The 22,731-nt window shown below is 36.2% G+C and overlaps 1 long non-coding RNA gene across 1 annotated transcript; it reads right to left on the bottom strand.

Moving 5' to 3' along the window:
- Positions 1–962: 962 nt before the first annotated feature.
- On the bottom strand, positions 963–22,490 carry LOC118730407. Its single transcript, XR_004991456.1, has 3 exons — positions 22,373–22,490; positions 2,436–2,443; positions 963–995 (listed from the first exon to the last, which is right to left on the bottom strand). It is a non-coding gene; the product is annotated as an uncharacterized LOC118730407 (long non-coding RNA).
- Positions 22,491–22,731: the final 241 nt, after the last annotated feature.

Here is a 22,731-nt window from a genome sequence, read left to right as displayed (position 1 = left end):
CTTTTTTTTTTTAATATATTTTATTGATTTTTTACAGAGAGGAAGGGAGATAGTTAGAAACATCGAAGAGAGAGAGTCATCTATCAGATGCCTCTTTCACGCTCCTCTACTGGGGATGTGCCCACAACCAAGGTACATGCCCTTGACTGGAATTGAACCCAAGACCCTTCAGTCCTCAGGCCATCGCTTGCTCTGTGGCAGCAGCCATTTCTGTTGGAATTTATGTATCTTTTGTAATTGAAACTTTGTAGCCTGGAGGTAAGATCTGAGCGTGCCAGGGCTACAAAAGCTTCGCTTTATCCATCCATCGCCCAGTGAAACCCTAGCCTCCTGCTCTTCCAGTTCAGTGGCTGCCGCCATTTCTATTAGAATTTGTTTACCTTCTATAATTGCAACTTTGTACCCTTGAATGGAGGCCTGGGCTTGCCAGAGTATGTGGAAAGCTTGGCTTCCTTCATTGCCAAGGAAACCCATGCCTCCCTCCTGTTTTCTGTGGTTATCGACCATCTTGGTTGGGATTAATTTGCAGACTTGCTCTAATTGGCTGGTGGGTGTAGTGAAGTGGTGGTTAATTTGCATATTACTCTTTAATTAGATAGAATAGCTTTATTTAATACATATCTACTATAACTTAAAGGTATTATTTTAAATCACCAAGGAACCACCTTTTCAAAAAGTAAGAAGTCATAGGTGAAACTAATTTTATAACTTTGTTTTATTTTACCTAATATATAAAAAATCATCATTTCACTATGTAATCAACATAAACTCTATTATGAGATAATTTAATTTAAAAATTTTTAATTGATTATTACACATATGTCTTTATCACCCCATTACCCTCCCTCCCCTCGTACTCATCCCCTCACCCCCCTGTTGTATTTGTCCATTGGTTAGGCCTATATGCATGCATACAAGTCCTTTGGTTGGTCTTTCCCCCTTGCCTCCACCCTCCCCTATCTTCCCTCTGAGGTTTGACAGTCAGATCGATGCTTCTCTGTCTCTCAATCTGTTTTGCTTATCAGTTTATATTGTTCATTATATTCCATAAATGAGTGAGATCATGTGATATTTATCTTTTTCTAACTAGCTTATTTCACTTAGCATAATGCTCTCCAGTTCTATTCATGCTGTTGCAAATGATAAGAACTCCTTCTTTTCTACTGAAATGTAGTATTCAATTGTGTAGATGTACCACAGTTTTTTAATCCACTCATCTGCTAATGGGCACTTAGTCTGTTTCCAAATCTTAGCTATGGTGAATTGTGCTGCTATGAACATAGGGGTGCATATATCCTTTCTAATTGGTGTTTCTAGTTTATTGGGATATATTCCTAGAAGTGGAATCACTGGGTCAAATGGGAGTTCCATTTTTAGTTTTTTTTAGGAAACTCCATACTGTTCTGTACAGTGGATGCACCAGTCTGCATTCCCACGAGCAGTGCACCATGGTTCCTTTTTTCTCCACATTCTTACCAGCACTTGTCATTTGTTGAGTTGTTGATGATAGCCATTCTAACAAGTATGAGATGGTACTTCATTGTTGTATTGATTTGCATCTCTTGGATTATTAGTGACTTTGAGCATTTTTTTTTCATATGTATCTTGGCCTTCCTTATCTCTTCTTTCGAAAAATATCTATTTAGGTCAGACAAAACAATGAAAGAGAATTACAGGCCAATATCCCTCATGGATATAGATGCCAAAATTCTAGCAAAATGAATCGAGCAGTACATCATAAAGATCATATACCATGACCAAGTAGGATTTATCCCAGGGATGCAAGGATAGTTCAATATCTGCAAATCAATAAATATAATACATCACATAAACAAATTTAGAGATAAAAATCACATAGTCAAATCAATTGACACAGAAAAAGCATTTGACAAAATCCAACACCCTTTCTTGGTAATACTCTCAGCATGGTGGGAATAGAAGGATCATACCTCAACATAATAAAACCCATATATGACAAACCCACAGCCAACATCATACTCAATGAGCAAAAGCTAAAACCATTTCCCCTAAGATTAGTAACAAGACAGAGATGCCCAGTCTCACCACTCCTATTTGACATAGTACTGGAAGTGCTACCCATTGTGGTCAGACAAAAAGAAATAAAAGGCATCTAATTTGGAACAAAAAAGAAGTAAAACTGTCCTTATTCTCAGATGACATGACATTGTACATAGAAAACCCTAGATTCCATAAGAAATTGTTAGACTTAATAAATTCAGCAGTGCAGCAGGATACAATTTTTCTTGTTTGTTTTTTTTTGACTAAGTCTTCAAATTCATTTTTTGCTTCTACAACTTGATTCAGATGCTTAATTCTCAATGGAAATCTGTGATTTCACAGAGTTGAAAGGTATATTTGCATACCATTGTTATTCTAAACATAATTTTTATGTTTCCCAAACTAAAATAAGTAACCAATTTAACTCAAATTAGTTAAGATTAAAATCTAACAAAATTAACAATTTAATTAAAATCGAAATTTTCAGTAAAACTAAAATTTAAAATTCTGATCTTCAATTTTACAAGCCATATTTCAAATGTATAATATTTATGTCTGGCTAGTATTTGCCATATTGAACAGTGATTCTAGAGCTTCAAATGATGCAGCTTGAAAACTACTTGTCTAATCATAAAATTTATGAACACTGCCTTTCAGAGGCTAATACCTTGCTTACCAAGAAGCATTCTGCTTTTATTTGACATCTGGGTGCACTGATAAAATCCTATTCCTAGACCAATAAGGTGGAGTTTCAGACCTGGACCTTGTTAAATTCATTGACAATAATATCCCATGAAGGACGGGTAATCCAGCTAGTTAGCTAAAATTTCCTGGCAATGCTCCCTTTCAGCATGCATATTGATTTCAAATGTGAACATAACATCACTCTGAGACTTTGCTCATCTCACAGATGGCAAAGTCAGCTCCTTAAATTAATCAGCCTAACCTGGAAGATGTAATAAGTATGAAATAAATTGGGCAGGATTTAATCCCTAAGCTTTGTTCTTTCGTGAGCTTAAAGCAAAGCTGATCGTTGCACTGACAGTTGCAGGTAGTTGCTGAAGATTGGCAAAAATATCCCAGGTGGACAAAATTTCCCAGGTGAAGGAATAAGAACTTCATCTGCAAAGGCATAATCATAAAGTAATTATAATTTCAAGCAATAGTAACTTAATTGTGGGCAATAAAGGGTACAGAAATATGAAGAAAAACAATTCAATAAAATTAATGTCTTAATTTAGGCTATTGTAGTTCACAAATGGTTTAAAAAATTAAAAAGCAATTCTTTAGGAAGCACTAAATATTGGGAATCTTTACAAGGGAATTTTAGCTGGCAAAATCCTGAATCCAAGATATAGACCTCCTAGTAAAGAAATAGATAATAAAAATTCACTATGGGAACCTCCTCTCATTTTATTTTCTCTCTTGGTCTTTCTATAATCCTAGGGCATGAAAATGAACACCAGGCATGATAATTCACCCTGATTTTGTTGTACTTGAACTCCTTTTCCCCTTCTGTCTTCCCAAAAAAGGAGACCTGATCTTATAGTTTTTTACATAAATTTATGAGGAATGCAAAAAGAAGTGCTATTTATGAAATTAGAAACAGTACAGATTAGATATTAAAGGAACAGAATAGATTTCAAAGAATAACATTGGATGTCACAGGGGTCCTCAAACTTTTTAAAGTGGGGGCCAGATCACGGTCCCTCAGAGAGCTGGAGGGCCGGACTATATTCTAATTCCTACTGTAACACCTCGGCTGCGCTCACTGCCCAAAAAACCTGGCGGGCCGGATCAGACTCCTCTGTGGGCCGCATGTGGCCCGAGGGCCGTAGTTTCAAGACGCCTGGCATGTGCTCTATCGCAATTATAATTCTTTCCTAGTTAGGTTGGATACTTACATCAAGCGTCAAATCCATGCACTATCTTACTAATAGGGGTGTTTTTGTTTTTGTTTTAGATAGAGTACTTAATCGTGTCACCTACTTCTTTTAAAACAGCTAAACAACTAAACAAACATTAATCCTGGGCTAAATCCTGAGCATCACAGTCAAGGCTCTTCACAGTATGTTTTCAATCTTTGTTTTCAGATATATCTTTCATTCTAATCCATTTATGCAGAAGTTAAACTGAAAACACATAATTACCACCATGGTACATTTACTGACTGAAAAATATTGATGTTACAGCTTTTGTCTGCACCAGGCTCTTTGAGAATCCCTGCTGTGCAGGTCAGGTCTGGCTTTCTTTTCTTTTCTTTTTTGAAAAATATATTTTATTGATATTTTTTACAGAGAGGAAGGGAGAGGGAGAGTTAGAAACATCAATAAGCTGCTCTTGCACACCCCCTACTGGGAATGTGCCTGTAATCAAGGTTCATGCCCTTGACCGGAATTGAACCTGGGCCCCTGTAGTCTGTAGGCTAAGGCTCTATCCACTGAGCCAAACTGGTTAAGGCAGGTTTGGCTTTATTGATTTGATTCTAAGGTTCACATGAATCCAAAAACATTCTGTCTGGACAGAGAAGAGAGCCATATTTGAAAGAATAAGGCTTGACTGTCAAGTGGAATCACAGCAGTTCGATATTTTAACACTCAGAATTGCTGTGTCAGTGTGTATCAGCTGAGTGTCAGTCTGAAATGCACCCTACATGATAAATCTCAGACTTCCAATCATCCCTCATGCACAGAATCAAGCAAGTAAATACTTCTTGAATGGAGTAAAATTAAAGGCCACATTTTCTTATGTCTCAATGTCCGTTCATAAGATTTCCCTTAGATTACACTAATTTTTCCACTGCCTCAGCTCTTGTGAATCAGCTGCAAAACCAGCACAGCTCTGCAGGCTTCCCACATCCCTACAATTGGAAGTAATGGCTGCTTTCAGATCCCTACCAACAGTTACCATAGGGGGGTTTAATTATGGTTACTTTTACATGGGTTAAGGGCAGGGTTGTCTGTTTAGGCTGTAAATCTATAATGGGAGTCCAGCTGGGTGCCACATACAGAAATTTAAGAGAAACCCACAGATACTGCATGAGTAACCCTAGTTCAAATTTACACCCATTCAAGAACAGCTAAAAACAATGCTTTTGTGTATGTTATACTAATCAGTTCATTCTCCTTGTTAAGATAAGCTATTGGGAGCATAAAGAAGGAAACACAAAACTTAGGGCTGCTTTTATAAGATGAGGACTAAAGGCTAGTACTAAACCCTGTTTCCAAACTTTTATGTTTCAACCGTATATTACTTTAATAATTCAGTGCTTTAATTTACTTTTAATAGTTGAATAAGTACTCTCATGGTCTTTTTACTATAAATTTTAAAAATTAAAAAAACACTGTAATTTGTTCCCATTGTAACACTGAGTGGTTGTTCTCAACTTTCTGCTGAATAGGCTGTCTAAGAGCAAGCTAAGTACCTTGAAATTCAAGTTCATGAGCACAGTGACACCAACCTGCAAGAAAAGTCAAAGCCTCATTATGCTTCTTTCTAGATGACTGTCTTGTAACCTGTTTTTTATACTTTCACATATCTATGTGTAAAGATTCATTGGACACTACAAGAAATTGTTTGAATTTTAGGGCAAAATTGCTTTCAGCTGCATGAAGAGAACCTGGCAACCTTACATCCAGTGCAGGCCTACTTTCCCACTGTGAAAATATTCACTGCATCAAAAATTAAGCCTACATTTTGAGATATAGTTTATTATATGCAATACACAGCTCCTGTCTTATCCTATGTATCCTCAACTTCATATTTATTTGTTTCTGAGACAGAATAGGGTATTTTGTTAAAAAGTACTCTAATTTTTCTTTTATCATCAACCTTCCTTTATTTCCAGCCTTGAATTTCCCAATTCTCTGTTACAAATTTGCAAAGAAATTGTGAATAATAAATCTTCTATTGCTATTTTCCATTTTCTCAATTTTTATTTTTTATTTCAATATAACCCCTTCTAATGACTATTATGTACCTGCATGTGGTTACCATCAGCACAGGTAATCAAAATTACTTCCTAGGTTAGTTCTATTATCTACACCACCTTGTTTCCCTGAGGCTTTTAGTACATGACAGAGAAATTTCTTTTCCATACATTCACTTTCCCTTTTTACCTCTAATGCATACATACAACAAATAAGGAAACAAATTAATATTCTACTTGAAAGTATTTCAACACCTAATTTTATTTTGTCAATGCTTTTCTTTCAGTATGTTATGCTATTACTAAAATAGTTTTTTTGCGGGGGGGATATGTTAGCTAACAAGTCTTTTTAATGTTGGTGCACACACATTCTTTAGTTTTTTTGTTCCTATGTTCATGAAACATTAATGCTATCACAACTTGTTTGGTATATTTTCGTAGCTCACTTCATGTACACTTATTTCACATTTTCAACAGTTTAAATTATTTCTCTTTTACTTTCTATGAGGTATTTAGAAAATAAAGTGAGAATCTTAGAAGGGAGTGATACCTTGTAATGGATTTATGTTGCTAGCAGAGTACAAACTAAAAGGAATTTTTGTCTAAAGTTATATATATATGTATTATATATATAAATACTTTGTAAGCTAAGACTTTCTTTGTTTGCTTGTTAAAATAATTTACATTATTCTATAAGCATGTGCCAATATAAAATACATTAAAAATTTTACTGAAAGATATATTTTTATTTCATATTCTATCTTTTATACTTTCTATATAATCTGTTTTTAAGTGTGACAGAAAAATAAAATCAAAGAGATTCTATAAATTATTTTTAACTGGTCAGTGTACTAAAACAAATGAACCCTTGCTAAATATTAGTCTTAAAATTTAATGAATAAGCATAAAAATAATTTATATAGATATGACTGTAATTACAAACTATAAAAAGGAAAACTTATATTACTTTAATTTTTTTTTAAAGTACAACCCAGACTCTTCCTTGAAACCAAATATGGCATCCAAATTTGAAGAGTAATGAACTATTCTTTTATGTATGTTATACTATAGAAAGATATTCAAGGTCACTAGTCATCAGAGAGATGCAATTAAAACCACAAGATATCATCTCACACTTGCCAGAAAGGTTATTATCAATAAATAAACAAACAACAACTGTTGGGGAGGATGTTGAGAAAAAGGAAACTTCACATGCTGTTGGTTGGAAGGTAGGTTGTTGGGAAAGAGTACTATGGAGTTTTCCCCAAAATTAAAAATGCAACTGCCTTAGATACAGTAATTCTACTTTTGGAAAAATATCTGAAACTTGAAAGACTAATTAGAAAGAATTTTTGCACTCCTATGTTCATTGCAGTGTTATTTACAACTAGATGCCCAGTGCATGAAATTTGTGCAGGGGGGAGTTACTTCAGCCTGGCCTGCACCTTCTTGCAATCTGGGACCCCTCAGGGGATGCCTGATCAGGCCTATACCAGCAGTCCCTTGCCCCCATCCACTTGCCTGCCTACCTGATTGCCCCCAACTACTTGCCTGGTTGCCTCATCATCCCCAACCACTTGCCTACCTGCCTGGTCACCCCTAACTGTTTGTTTGACTGCCTGATTGCCCCTAATTACCTCTGCCACTTTTCCTGCTGTGGTGGCTTCATACAGAAGGACATCCAGATTGACATCTGGAAGGTCGTTCAGCTGTCTGGTCTAATTAGCATATTACTTTTTTATTATTATAGATAGCCAATATTTGGAAACCCATCAGTAGAAGAGTGGATTGGAAAAGCAGTGGTGCATTTACACAATGGAATACTATTTAACTGTAAAAAGAAGGAAATCTTACCTTTTGTGTCAACATGGATGGATCTGGAGAGTATTATGCTAAGTGAAATAAGCCAGTCAAAAACACCATATGACTTCACTTACATGTGGACTATAATGAACAAAATAAACATACAAATAATATAAAAATAGATTAATAGATACAGAAAATAGACAGAGTTTTCAAGAGGAGGGGATTTGGAGAGCTGGGTGAGAAGATATAGGGATTAATCCTCACCTCCCAATAAAGATCTCATAGACACAGACAACAATATGGTGATTACAAAAGAGGAAGGAGATGGGGGGAAGTAGAAAAGGGTAATGGAAGAATAAATGATAATGGAAAGGGATTTGAGTTTAGATGGTGAACACACAGTGAAATGTACAGATGGTGCCGGGACCGGTTTGGCTCAATGGATAGAGCATCGGCTTGGGGACTGAAGGGTCCCGGTTTTGATTCTGGTCAAGGGCATGTACCTTGGTTGCGGGCATATCCCCAGTGGGGGGTGTGCAGGAGGCAGCTGATCGATGACTCTCTCTCATTGATGTTTCTAACTCTCTGTCTCTCTCCCTTCCTCTCTGTATAAAATCAATAAAAAATATATTAAAAAAAAGAAATGTACAGATGGTGCATTTTAAAATTGTATACTTGAAACCTATATAAATTTATTAATCAATGTCACCTCAATAAATTTAATAATAATAAATAAATAATAAACTACATGTAATATATCAATATTTTAAACTTTCTTCTAACAAAGAACTAGAAGTTTAAAAAATTATTTTGCATAATCTTTTCAATAGTTTGTAATCTAATTCAGAAAAAAAAAATTTAATTCCTAAGCCTTGTTTTGGTTTGTTTTTATTGTAGTAGGCCAATGTTCATATTTTGATGACAACCCCCTGGATAAGCTCTCATTCATGTTCTGATTTCAAACCTCTTTGATTTCAAAAATTTTGACTTAGGACATTTATGAGTGTTTTGTTTTGCTTTTGTTTTTTTTGTTTCTTTTTAGGATCAGTTATGTAAAGACTTCTTATCCTTCAGGGATAGATCTGTCTACCTGCACATGTACATTTTATTGCTTCTCTCCCGTTTGTTCTTACCCTACCTTAATTCTTGATACCCTAGCCCATTATAAAAAGTTAAAAATGAGTTTTAAAAATGCCCTTTCCATTTTTTTATGTAAGCAATGAAAAGAAAAGGGATTATCAACAGAAATATCTGATCAAGAATGAAGGGACAGGACAAAACCAGTTTGGCTCAGTAGATAGAGCACTGGCCTGGGGACTCAGGGTCCTGGGTTCGATTCCGGTCAAGGGCATATATCTTGGTTGCAGGCACATCCTCAATAGGAGGTGTGCAGGAGACAACTGATCGATGTTTCTCTCTCATCGATGTTTCTGACTTTCTATCCCTCTCCCTTCCTCTGTAAAAAATCAATAAAATATATTATTAAAAATAAAAAAAAAAGAATGAAGGGCAGGCCTGGTTTACATGGAAGTGGAGAGCTTTAAGAAGATAAACTTCAATGTTCAAATTTACTCTACAATGGAGCTGGATGTATTACATATCCTTACTAGATCCAAATGTACCTAGATTTCTTAATCCATCTAAGAGATGAATAAAAGATCATTGATCTGCTTTGCATTGAACACAAATTCCTGATCTTATATTTCCCACATCCAGTTTTCTAAATTAGACATTTCCCAGGGAAAAAAAAAATGACAAGAAAAATCAGTAGACTATGAAATTTTCAGAACTAACAACTCAATCAGTATTTGAATAAATATAATATAGTTTTTTCTTAACACTCATATTTAAGTGAAAGAATGCAAAAACCCCAGATATACCTTTCATTTATAACACCAAACACTTGAATTTTTCAAATATACAAAGGAAATTATTATTTCTACCTGCTTTCTAAAATTAAAATGATAAAAACAAAAATACACCATTTAATAATTTTGTTTAAAAATATGGATTCTGGGTTGATCTTTCAGCAAATTGGGAAGAACAATATATCACCAATATTGGACTCTATCTTTTAATTTGGTCATTTCTCATCTTTCAAGTGTTTCTTACTGCTCTTGATTCCAGCATTTTTTTTTTTTGAAGACCTGGGATGACCCAAATATTTTCCTATTTGATAGATAAAGCTACCTTTATACTATTTCCCTAGGGAATGTGTTAAGTAAATGAATGAATGTAGCTGAAGGTAACTTTCAAAAGCATATAAAGATTGTAGAATTCATTCATTCAACAAATACATATACTTATGGTGTCTATTATCTCCTAAGGCATATGTATTGCCATTAGAATAATCTATAAAAAACAGTTACATTAGGAAAATTACTATTAATGAAATATTTTTCTGTGGAAGAACATTTTAGTACCTTTAAATTCATTACAAATGTTAATACTTCAAAATGCAAAAGCTATATGAAATGCCACAAATATATATATATATATATAAAATTCATGATTAAAAGGAAATTCTTTCCTTATTATCTTGTAAATAAGTTTTACAAAATTTGAAGGCTCAAAGAGGCCCACATATTACAAGTGCCCACGATTTCACACATGAAGACACCAGGTAGTAAAGGTAAATCTTACACACCTAATTATTGAGAGAATTGGAATCTAATTTCAGATCTCTTAATATCCAACCAAATTATCTTTCAGTAATAATAAAAATACTTTCTTACAGACTATTTTATGACTCTATGCTAATTCTTGACAATAACAAAAATATTACAAACAAGATTTTTTTCTGCATGACTCTCAAAAGCTCACAATAACTTTTATCACCATTAGCCTGGATTAAAAATAATAATAATAAGTCTAACCAGAGTGGCTCAGTTGGTTGATCATTGTCATGTGCACCAGAAGGTTGCTGGTTTGAAAGATGATGGTACCATATCAGCCCTGCCCCCTATCACCCACTCGCCAGCTGGCCCCACCTCTACTGTTGAGATATCCTGAGAAAATGAATATTCTGAGAATTGCATAACAGGATGAGCTGTTGTATAAAGCTTTATTTCTGTGAAATTATACCCCTAAGTTTTCAAGGCCCCATTTATCGTTGTCCCCCAAGGAAGAAGTGTAGCTATGGCTTCAGCAGAGTTAGAATCAGAGCCAGTGTCCAGGATTTTCACTTTGTATTGGAGCAGTTCTCAGTCCAGCATTAGGCTAGCTTAATTTGAGTTTCTAACTGTACTTCATTAGTCCATTGTATGTAGGGTCCACAGTGCCACATGGTTTCAGAGGAAGCAGGAACAAGAAAACCCCATGAGCCAAGAGCAGAGCTCGGTTGTCTCAGGGATTATGTAATCCCAAATTTTAGCAGGCTTGCAGTGGCCCTGCCCATTCTGGCTAATGATCTCACTTCCAAAGTTTGACTGACTACAAGCACCTTCGCTGTCACCCCAAATTTAGTGAGCATGCATTTATCTGCCATTTGTCCAGTTCTTTCCCACATTGATCTGTGGGGAATAGACTAGTGGTTGCCTGGGGAGTGCAGTTATAGCGACCTGGTAAAGCTGCACAAATGACATGTTTAGGGTGTCCAGTTTTCCCTTCTTATTATTAAATAGAGGCCAAGTGCATGAAATTCGTGCATGGAGGGGTGCGTGTCCCTCAGCCCAGCCTGCACTCTTTCCAATCTGGAACACCTGGAGGGATGTCCAACTGCCTGTTTAGGCCCAATTTCACCAGGATCGGGTCTAAATGGGCAGTCAGACATCCCTCTCACAATCCAGGACTGCTGGCTCTCAACTGCTCGCCTGCCTGCCTTCCTGATTGCCCCTAACTGCTTTTGCCTGACAGTCTGATCACCCCCCTAACCACTCCAATTCCAGCCTGATTGATGTCTAACTGCTCCCCTGCCAGCCTGTTTGCCCGCTACTTCCCTCCTCTGCCAGCTTGGTCACCTCTAACTGCCCGACCCTGAAGGCTTGATTGCCCCCAACTGCCCTCCCTAGCAGGCCTGGTCCTTTTCAACTGCCCTCCCTTGTAGGCCTGGTGCTTCCCAACTGCCCTCCCCTGCTGGCCATCTTGTGTCCACATGGGGGCAGGATCTTTGACCACATGGGGGCAGCCATCTTGTGTGTTGGAGTGATGGTGAATCTGCAAATTACTTTTTTATTAGATAGGATAGAGGTCTGGTATATGGGTAGGGGTCAGCTGGTTTGCCCTGAAGGGTGTCCTGGATCAGGGTGGGGGTTCACTTGGGTCATGGGTCAGCCTGGGAGATGGGTCTGTGATGGTTTGCAGGTCAGCCACACCCACCAGAAACCCAAGCTGAGGCCCTGGTATCTGGAATTTATTTATCTTTAAACTTTATAGCCTGGAGCAGAGCCACGCCTTCTGCTAGCTCTGTGGCCACCGCCATTTCTGTTGGAATTTATGTATCTTCTATCTTGTAACTTTGTAGCCTTGAGTGGAGGCCTAGGCCTGCAAGGGTGTGTGGAAAGCTTGACAACCTCCATTGCCAGGGAAACTTAAGCCTCCTTCCTGCTCTCTCTATGGCTACAGCCATCTTGGTTGGGTCAGTTTGCATATTCACTCTGATTGGCTGGTGAGTGTGGCTGGTAGGTGTAGCTGAGTGATGGGTAATTTGCATATTACTATTTTATTAGATAGGATAACTAGCTAATTACAACCACATGACTACAGGTAGAATCTACTTCAAATGACTTTAAGAATAACAGTATTTAGCAGAGAATCATTGATCAGCTAACTCCTGCATGCCCCCTACAGGGAGTTGAGCTCAAAATCTGACCATATGCTCTGATCAGTAATCAAGTCATGACCTTATGGCACATAGATCAACATTCACTGAGCCACAGCTGTTGGGCAGTATGTAGCATTTTAAAGCAACTCTTCAAATTGTTTTATTATAAATAAAAAATATTTTTTAAATTATATCAATTACTTTTATTAGTTTTCAAAGTGGTAGTAGAAGATATGTATATTGAATAAAAGGGTTGAGTGGTTCTACTTTATGTAGGGAAAAGAAAAGCATTCATTCACTTAACAAATATTTATTATATCCTTTATTTATTTATTTATTTATTTATTTATTTAATCTTTATTCTTGAAAGTCATATATGTTCCCTTTCCCCCCCATTGACCTCTTCTAGCCTCCCTACCCTTCACCCCTGGTCTTCACCACCCTGTTGTTTGTGTCCATGGGTTATGCATATATGCATATAAGTTCATCTCTTCCCACCTACTCACCCAACCCTGCCTTACCTCAGAGATTTGGGAGTCTTTCCCATGCTTCTTATTCTACCTTTTATATATTGAGGGTGAAAATTATGCTTTACTATTCCTTCCTTAATGTTCTCCCTAGTTTTAGAGAGAACAGACGTACAAATGAGTAATTATAATATGTAGGTCAATTATATCAATAGAATAGTTGCATAACTATAACAAATTATTAACTTATATTTACTCTACATATATATTCCATCTCTTGGTTTCTAAAACAGGAGCGTATTTTATTCTAACATTGATCTTTGACTCCGGTTCCTAATATAGAGCTCTCAAATCACTTGGAATTTCCTGGGTGATAGGAGTATCTTTTGTTTTAATGTTTTGATTTTTTTTAATTTTAACATCTAAAAATAAATATTTTGGGACTCTTCATATTATCAAGATTATAAATGCAGTAATTTAAAATTCTTGTTTCACACTATTGGTCAAAATGCAGTACTGATGGTTCTGAAGGAGAGGAACATAGGGTCACATGGACCAATTTGAAAGAAAAACTTATACAGGTCAGATAATTCATATTTAAGAAGTCTGTGTGAATAGAGGAATGAGTCCTTCAGTGTTTTAAGTGTACAACTAATAATATCACAATCAGACATTCAACTTGCCATACACCTTAAATTTAGAGAAAATGTTAATTCAGCTTGGGTAAATATACTAAGTTCTAATTTTTTTATTTTATTATGCTGTCACTCCTGTTTAACTATTTATTCTTATAAATATTATACTTGTATTGGAAACAAATAGGTGATACTACATTATACCCCATTTTCTACTTCTTTCATTAAAACATTAAGATGTTAATGATACATAAATTTAATGTCTGAAATTAAATGTGAAAAAATAACTGCTTAATTTCATATTTTAAAACAATATAAACCATTATTTAAGGCTCTAAGTTTAAACCAGTAATTTGTAAATGTTTTTTAATGCTATAGAATAAAACATCTCAAAAAAAGCTCTCTCTAAAATTCTAGAATGGCTAGTGATTATGCCTTTTAGAAAAGATAGAGGTAGCACCAGGAGAGATTTTTTACATACCTGACAGGGGAATTGGAGTGCCTTAAGGGCCCCTTTCAAAGACATTAATTTGGAAATATATGTTGAGTACTTCTGGTCTGAGCAGAAAACAATATACCCCTGAGAGCAGCTGTATGTAACACAACATTAACATTACATTTTCTGAATTTCAGGCTATTTAAAGTATGTCCTTTCTCCCAAATTTAACTATTTTTGTATTTCCTGTAAGTTCATCTTAAAAATAATGTATATTTTTAACAGAAAGTTATTTTATATATGAATATTTTTAATGTGATAAAGCTAAACTTTGCCAAAGTGTATTCCTGATGCATGGGACCATTTATCACTTCAACTATGAAGACAGGTAGAATATATTTATTGTTGGTTTTGCCTATTTTCCTTCATAATAAAACCTCAATCAGAAAAGAAAAACAAAGGAGTAGAGGTGAGGGGAGAGAAGATGAAAGGATTAAGCCAAAAAAAATAAGAAAAGAAAAGAAAATCTCATAGACATAGACAACAATATGGCAATTACCAGAATAAAAGGGGAATGGCGGAAGGGAGGGAGTAGAAAAGCATAAAGGTGATGGAATGAGATTTGACTTGGGGTGGGCATCACACAATGCAATATACAGATGCTGTATTATGAAATGTATACCTAAAACCTATATAATTTTAGTAACTAATATTATCCCAATAAATTGAATAAAAAAACACACACACACACACACAAACTAGTGAAGGAGAATAGAATTTAAAAGTGGAAAATATTTTAAAATGCAATCATTTGGGTGATAATCTAATAGTAAAATATAGAACTAAATAGAAATTTAAGGTGCAAAATTTATACTATATACAGATTTAATATGTACTCAGAACGTCATTTTCAATCATGAGATAAGAAAGAATTTAAAAAATATTCTTGGTGCTATAAAACCTCATAATTGGGGAAATAAAACCTACTGATTTTACACAGTATTAATAAAAACAATAAATATTACAATTTTAAAAATAAAACAATGTATTGAATAAAAGAAAATAAAGGCTAATCATCATTATGTTTAAGTGCATGAACTATGGAGTTAGACCACCTGGATTGAAATCCTGACTCTGTAAATTACTGAGTTATAACTTTGGGAAAATTATTTAATAACTTTATTGCTGTTTATTCATTTGCAAAATATGACAAGCATAGCTACTTCTTACAAGGATTTTGTAAGGATTAGAGGAATGAATACATTGTAAAGAACTGTGTCTGACACATAAGAAGCTTCACATAAATGAAGTAGACATGTGAAAACCATTCTGTGTTAAATTAGATAAAAGAACAATACCAGAATGACTAATGAATATTTGAGAAAAAGTGAAACTATTCTACTGTAAATATAATAGAACTATCACAGAAATAACAAAGAGAAAAAACTGCCACATGTAAATTTAATGGATAATATACTTGATGAAAATTTGCAAATAAAAAGAGAAACAAATAAACCTGTCAAAGAGAAAATGGGCAAAGCCAGGAACTTCATCAAATAGTAAAATAAATGACAGGTAAATGTATACAATACATTCTTACCCCAGACACTAAGTAAAGTAGTAGTTCATAAATAACTTTAGCATAAAAAGGATCTTAAAACTGCAACAATAGTATATTTTAAAAAACCCATGAATCTTCACTTGGATCAGGTGGGCAATTTGACACTTTTAATCAAGATGCTTAAATAAGTTCAAGTTTCTTAGCTCAGAAACTACATATCTAATTTTTATTCATAGTACATTAGGCTTGTGTACAAAATGTTATACAAAATGTCCATCAAAATCTTTTTTCTATTATTGAAAAAAAGCTAATGCAATATGAATGTCAAAAATAAACATATTAAATTACGATATATTAAAATTAAATTTATATTATAAAAGAACTAAAGCCTGGTGCACAAAATTTCTGCACTGGGGGATGGTGGGTGGTGTCACTCAGCTCAGCCTTGCACCCTCTCAATCTGGGTACCCTCGGAGGATGTCCAACTGCGGGTATAGGTCCAATCCCTGTAGAATATCCTTCTCAAAGTCCTGGACTACTGGCTCCTAACCACTCACCTGCCTGGCTGTCTGATTTCCCTTAACTACTCTGCTTGCCAGCCTGATAGCCCCCAGCTTCCCTCCCCTGCTGGCCTGATCTCACCCCCAACTGCCCTCCCCTGCAGGCCTGGTTCCCACCAACTGCCCTTCCTTGCTGGCCTGATCACCCCTGATTGCCTCTGCCTGCCTGACCTTCCCCTACAGCCCTCCTCTGCCAGCCAGTTTAGTTCTGATTGGTCAGTTTCTATGCCAGTCAACATCAAAAGCTCCACCTCCTAGGCAGCCATTGGCTCCTCACAGTTTACCAGATTTGGTTCTGATTGCTCGGTTTCTAAGCCAGTCAGCATCCCCCAACCTATCTCCAGGCCTGATCATAGAGACAGGACTGATCAGCAGCCACCACAGTCTGCTAGTGAGCAGCTGAACTTCTGACTTCTGATGGCTACTTCTGAGGTAGAGAGAAGCAGGGACTAGTTATATTCTGAAATGACTATTAACATTGGACTAAATAATGCATTAGCCTCAAGTTAAAATTTTAAAATATATTTGTTTTGATTTCAGAGAGGAAGGGAAAGGGAGAGAGAGATTTTAAAAAAATATCAATGCTGAGAAAGAAATCATTAATCTGCTGCCTCCACCATGTCACACACCAGGATTCAAGCCTGCAATCCATGCATGAGTCCTGACCAGGAATTGAACCATGATTTCCTAGTTCATAGGTCAATTTCCTGGTTTAACTACTGAGCCACATTGGCAGGGCCTCAACTAACATTTTTATAACAAATTCCAGTTATAATATTTTGATTCATTTGGTCACAAGTGATAACAATACTTAATTTTAAGAAAAATTAAGATACACAAAGTGGGCAAGTGCTTTTCACAAATTTATTTATTCAATTAGTATTTTTAAAACCTACCATCTACCATGTGCTTTTCTAAGCAGTAAAGAGACATCATTGAAAAAAGAATTTAAAAAAAATGTCTTATAGATATTATATCCCATTAGGTGAACAGAGAAATTGAAAATAAGTAATAAAATACATTATAAACTAGAGGGTAAATGCTATGAATAAAAATAAACCAGTGAAAGTGTGTAGTCAGTGCCAAGGTAAAAGCGATGGTCAATTTAAACAGATTCATCGGGAAACTTTTCACTGAAGAGATTATATTTGAAAAAGTATTAATATGAGGTGAGGGAGAGAGCTGCCACAAATATGTCTGGAAAAAAGACATTCTGGGCAGAAGAAATAGCAAATATAAAGTCCTAAACTAAGGTAGAAGTATTCCAGAAGAAAGAACAGAGAGGATAAGGAGAATACATGAAATGAGCAATCCAAGAAACAAGAACCAGATAATTTGGGACAAGTGAGATGGAAATTTGAATCCAGGAGAGTGAGATCACTGTGAGATTGAGTGTGTATAAAGAAGAAATAGCCAGCGCCTAAGGCTGGAACATGCCCCTCTCAGAGAGGAGAGACATCCCACAAAGGATGTCAAAGAGAAGAAATTGCAATTTTGATGAAATCTACTGAAAGGTCAGTGTGACTTGATATGAAGATTGACCAGTGAATTTAGTAATGTGCAAATCATTGGCAATTTTGAACAGGCTGCATTTAGTGAAGAGTTGGGAACAAAAGAACATCTGAGAGGAAGAACATGAGGCAGGCTTTTGTGAGATTTGAAAGTAAGGGAACAGATCATTGATAGTAGATAGAGGCGTAAATGTGGTCAAGTTTGATAGCTGATGAAAAACACTCAATAAAAAGGAAAAATCAGTGATCCCTTAGATAGTGGAGAGACTTGCTGGAGGAATGACCTGAAGGTCAGTGCTTCTTGCATAACTAACACAAACAGAAACCAGTTGCACAATGAGGTGATGGCAGAAGGCAGAGAGTGTAACAGCACCCTTCTCCAATCTGGAAAATCTTATCTAATAATAGACGAGCATGTAAATTGATTGTACCCTTGCTACACCCATACCCAATCAGAGTGAGTATGCAAATTAACCTCCCCCAAAAAGGTGGTGGTTAATTTGCATACATAGGCACCCAGCCTCTATGTTCCAGGAACATCCTGGCACCCAGGTCACTGTGAGGTAAGGCCGTGAAAGCCCAGAACAGCCTGGGAAGGGCCTGAGCCAGGGGGATCCTGGGAAGGGCCAACACTGCAATCAGAATGAGGGGGCAGAGGAAGAGTCTGCAGTCCGAGGGAGCTGGAGGGCCCCTGCCCAGGCCTAAAGCTTTAGCCAGAGGCTATAGGCCTGGGCAGGGCTCAGCCCATGATTGGTGTGAACTATAGAGGAAACCTCTTTTCTGACTGCACATTGGCGAAGCTTCCCGTATGCCACTAATAATATTAGTAACTTGGATAATAAGAATCCAAAATGGTGATCTAGGGTTTTTTGGGAGAAAAAAACAAAGGCTCGCTGCTGGAGAGCTAAGAAATATCATATCCTTCCCTGGCAGGTTTGACTCAGTGGGTAATTCCTCGGCCTGCAGACAGCAGGGTCCGGGTTTGATTCTGATCAAGAACATGTGCCTAGGTTGCAGGGTCCTCCCTGGCCAGGGCCCAGATCAGGACTCATGCAGGAGGAAACCAATCAAAATGTTCCTCTCACTTGGATGTTTCTCTAGGTCTTTTCCTTTTTCCTTTCTCTTCCACTTTCTCTAAAAATCAATGGAAACATATCCTCAGTTGAGGATTAAAAAGAAAAGAAAAAGAAATGCATATCCTATGAAAGACACATTTTAAAAATGCCTAAAGAAAGTTGTCATTTTTTCTTGGTGAAGGGATTGGAGTCCATGTTGAAGAAAACACCTTGGTGACTGTGGTGACTGGCAGTTGCTGCAGCAGGGTGATGGGGCTGGTGCCTTCCCCTGATCCACTCGGTTGCCTTCCACTAAGCCATCAGTAGGACATCCCCTGAGAGCTCCCAGTATGTGATAAGGGGCAGGTTGGGCTGAGGGACCCCCACCCTCAGTGTACGAATTTCATGCACTGGGCCCCTTGTAAAGATATGAAAACCCAGTGAAAGGAATCCAGGGTTAATCTGTCTCGGAGCCGGTGTAGATTTTTCTTTAAAGGGAAATTTAAAGATTTAAGATAAGAAAGCCATACTTCAGCATGCAGGAATCTCTGTAGATTCCTGCTGATGGAGGCAAAAATACCAGGGAGGGATTTCAAACAGCATAGAAATGTTTGTTGACAAGAGAAAGCATGAAATGTAAAAGAAACAGCAACATGGGGATAAATATGGCTTGCCCTATATGCATTGAGGAAAGTAATATGAAATAGAAACAAAGTTTAGGGGGCAATCAGGGAACAGAACATAAAGGAGCTCAGAACACATTTTAAACACTTGAGGTGTTTTCCTAATGGAATTCGAGAGAATTCTTAGGAAAACTTAAGCAGAATATCGCCAGATAGGTTGAGGTTCACAAAATATCCTATCTACAAAATGGACAGTAGATTAAAAACACTAGTGGGTGATATAGTTTATTTAACTAATCTATTTTTAAAGGGGGAAAATGTGTTGTAAAATAATTTCAGTAAAGATCTAATAGTAAACATGACTGGTGCCTCCAGAGAGTGAGTTAGGGATGCAATGCATAGGCTCCTTCCTTTGAAATTTTCTGTAAGGCAATCTCCTCCTGTTTTCCTAACCTATGTTTTTAAAGCTCAGGAATATTTTCCCTTTGAACTGCTTCCCAGACTGTCAAAGCTCTTCTCCCTTCTATCGTAGCAGTTACACAGGTGATTGAACAGATAGTTCAAGCATTTTCCTCCTCTACAGAATCTAATTCCTCACAATCAGAAACTATATTATACTTAGCTTTGAATACCAGTGTACAGAACAATGCTTCATACACAGATCTTAATAGATCTTTAAAAATTAATTTTTAGTAAATTAGCAGAGTATGTGAGTTTTGTGGTTAACTAGTTAGATATGCAAATATCTAGTTCCCTAAAACCAGGAACAAGTAAGGAAAATCCATATAATCTCTTCTAAGATGTTAAAAATCAGTCCTATTATATATTTAATATATGCATATTCCTAAGTATTATTTTACTAATGAAACACACAAGCAGCATAAAAGCAAATTAGTAATTTCTTTTAAAAAACAAACAAACACAAATTTCTTGACTCACATTAGCACTGTCAGACAAAAAAGTTTTGATCAAAAATATGTTCCCAAATAATATTTATAAGGGCAAAAGCATGTTTACAGTTATTCATTTGTAAAAATACAAATCCTATCTAATAAAGATGGAACATGCAAATTGATCATCATTTCATGACAAAGATGGCAGTGCCCATAGCCAATAAGGCGGGAATATGCAATTTGATGCAACAAAGATGGTGGCTTCCAGGACAGGATGCTTGCATCATCTCCACGGTGACTCTGCAGGCGTTTTGCCACTCACTGGGCCCTTCAGGGCTTTTGGGTAGCGAGTGAAGGTGGAAGGCAGTGGCCAGAGCAAAGGCTCAGGTCCCTGGTGCTGGCAGCCAGCAGAAGGAAGGCCTATTCTTACACAAATCTTCATGCATCGGGCCTCTAGTTAATAAGTAATCATACAAAAACAAACTGTGTTTCATGTATTCCAAATGAAAAGCCAACTTTTGCCAACCACTGTATATGTGTGTGTGTGTGTGCATATATATATATGAAATTCCCTTGGAATTTCAAAAGAGTTCTTTAGGAAGTTTCTTTTGAAGAAACTATCTTGACTCCAGCGTATGCTCTTTCTCCTTTGTCACATATTAATCGAGCATAATGACTGGGTTGATTTCTGGGTTGATTTCTGGGTTCCTCTTCTCATTCCATTGATCTATATGCCTGTTCCTGTGCTATAATGAGTAAAATGGCTTTGTAGTATAACTTCATATATGATTTGTGGTCCCTCCAACTTTATTCTTCTTTCTCAAGATGGCTTCTTCTTTTATTCCATATAAATTTTTTGGCAATATTTGTTCTATGCCTGTAAAATATGCCAATGGGATTTTTATATGATTGCATTGAATCTATTGATTGCTTTGGGTAGTATGGACATTTTAATGGTGTTGAATTACTAATCCATGAACACAGTATGCCCTTCCATTTGTTTATTCTTCCTCTAGCTCTTTTTTCAATGTCCTGTAGTTTTCAGAGTACAGGTGTTTTATCTCTTTCATTAAGTTTATTCCTAAGTATCTTTTTGTTTTGCTGCTGTTGTTATTGTGGCAATAGTAAATGGGATTTTTTAAAATTTATCTGAGAGTTCATTATGGATGTATAAAATTCCATTGATCTATGGGTGTTAATTTTTTATCTTGCTACATTGCTGAATTCAGTTATAAAGTCTAGAAGTAATATGTTTTTAGGATTTTCTATGTACAATAGCATGCCTGATCACTATTGCTAGCACTTCCAGTTCTATGTCAAACAGGAATGGTGAGAGTGGACATCCCTGTCTTGTTCCCATTCTTAGGGGAAATGGTTTTAGTTTTTGACCATTGAATATGTTATTGGTTGCAGGTTTGTCATATAGGGTTTTTAATATGTTGAGGTTTGATGTCTCTATTCCTACTTTGCTGAGAGTTTTTATAAAAAATGGGTGGTTGAGCATCAATCTATGAACCAGGAGGTCATAGTCAAGGCATATGCTTGAGTTGTGGGCTTGATCCTCAATGTGGGGTGGGCAGGAGACACCCTATCAATGATTCTCTCTCAACATTGATGTTTCTATATCTCTCTTCCTCTTTGAAATCAATAAAAAAATACTTTAAAAATGGGTGTTGTATTTTGTCAAACGCTTTTACTGTATCAATTGATATGATCATGTGGGTTTTATCTTTCAGTTTGTTTATGTCACATTTATTAATTTGCAGATATTGTACCAGTTTTGTAACTCTGAAATAAATCTTATTTGGTAGTGGAGTATGATCTTTCTGATGTAATTCTGAATCTGATTGGCTAGAATTTTATTGAGGATTTTAGCACCTATGTTCATCAGGGATTTTTGTCCTGTAATGTCTTTATCTGGTTTGGGGATTAAGGTAATGCTGGTCTGATAGAGGGAGTTTAGAAGTGTTCCTTCTTCTTGAATTCTTTGGAATAGTTTGAGGAGGATAGGTGCTAGTTCTTCTTTGAATGTTTGGTAAAAATCCCATGTGCAGCTATCTGCACAAGACTTTCGTTTGCTGAGAGGTTTTGTTTTGTTTTGTTTTGTTTTTCTTACTCAGTTTCATTTATAGTATTGGTGTATTCAGGTTTTCTGATTCTCCCTGATTGAGTTTTTGGAACATTGTATTTTTCCAGGAATATGTCCATTTGTCAAGGTTTTCCAGTTTGTTGAAATACAAAAAATGATGTTGGTAAAATTGGACAGATACATATAAAAAAATAAAACTAGACCACCAACTTATGCCATACACAAAAGTAAACTCAAAATGGATAAAAGACTTAAATGTAAGATAGAAACCATAAAAACCCAATAAAAGGTTAACCTCCAAAATTTATAGGGAAATCATACAACTTAACATAAGGAAGATAAGCAATCCAATTTAAAAATGGGCGAAGGACCTAAACAGAAAATTT

Source organism: Pipistrellus kuhlii, unplaced genomic scaffold, assembly GCF_014108245.1.
Source record: "Pipistrellus kuhlii isolate mPipKuh1 unplaced genomic scaffold, mPipKuh1.p scaffold_m20_p_1, whole genome shotgun sequence".
NCBI classification, from domain to species: Eukaryota; Metazoa; Chordata; class Mammalia; order Chiroptera; family Vespertilionidae; genus Pipistrellus; species Pipistrellus kuhlii.
This window is presented reverse-complemented; position numbering and strand designations above follow the sequence as displayed.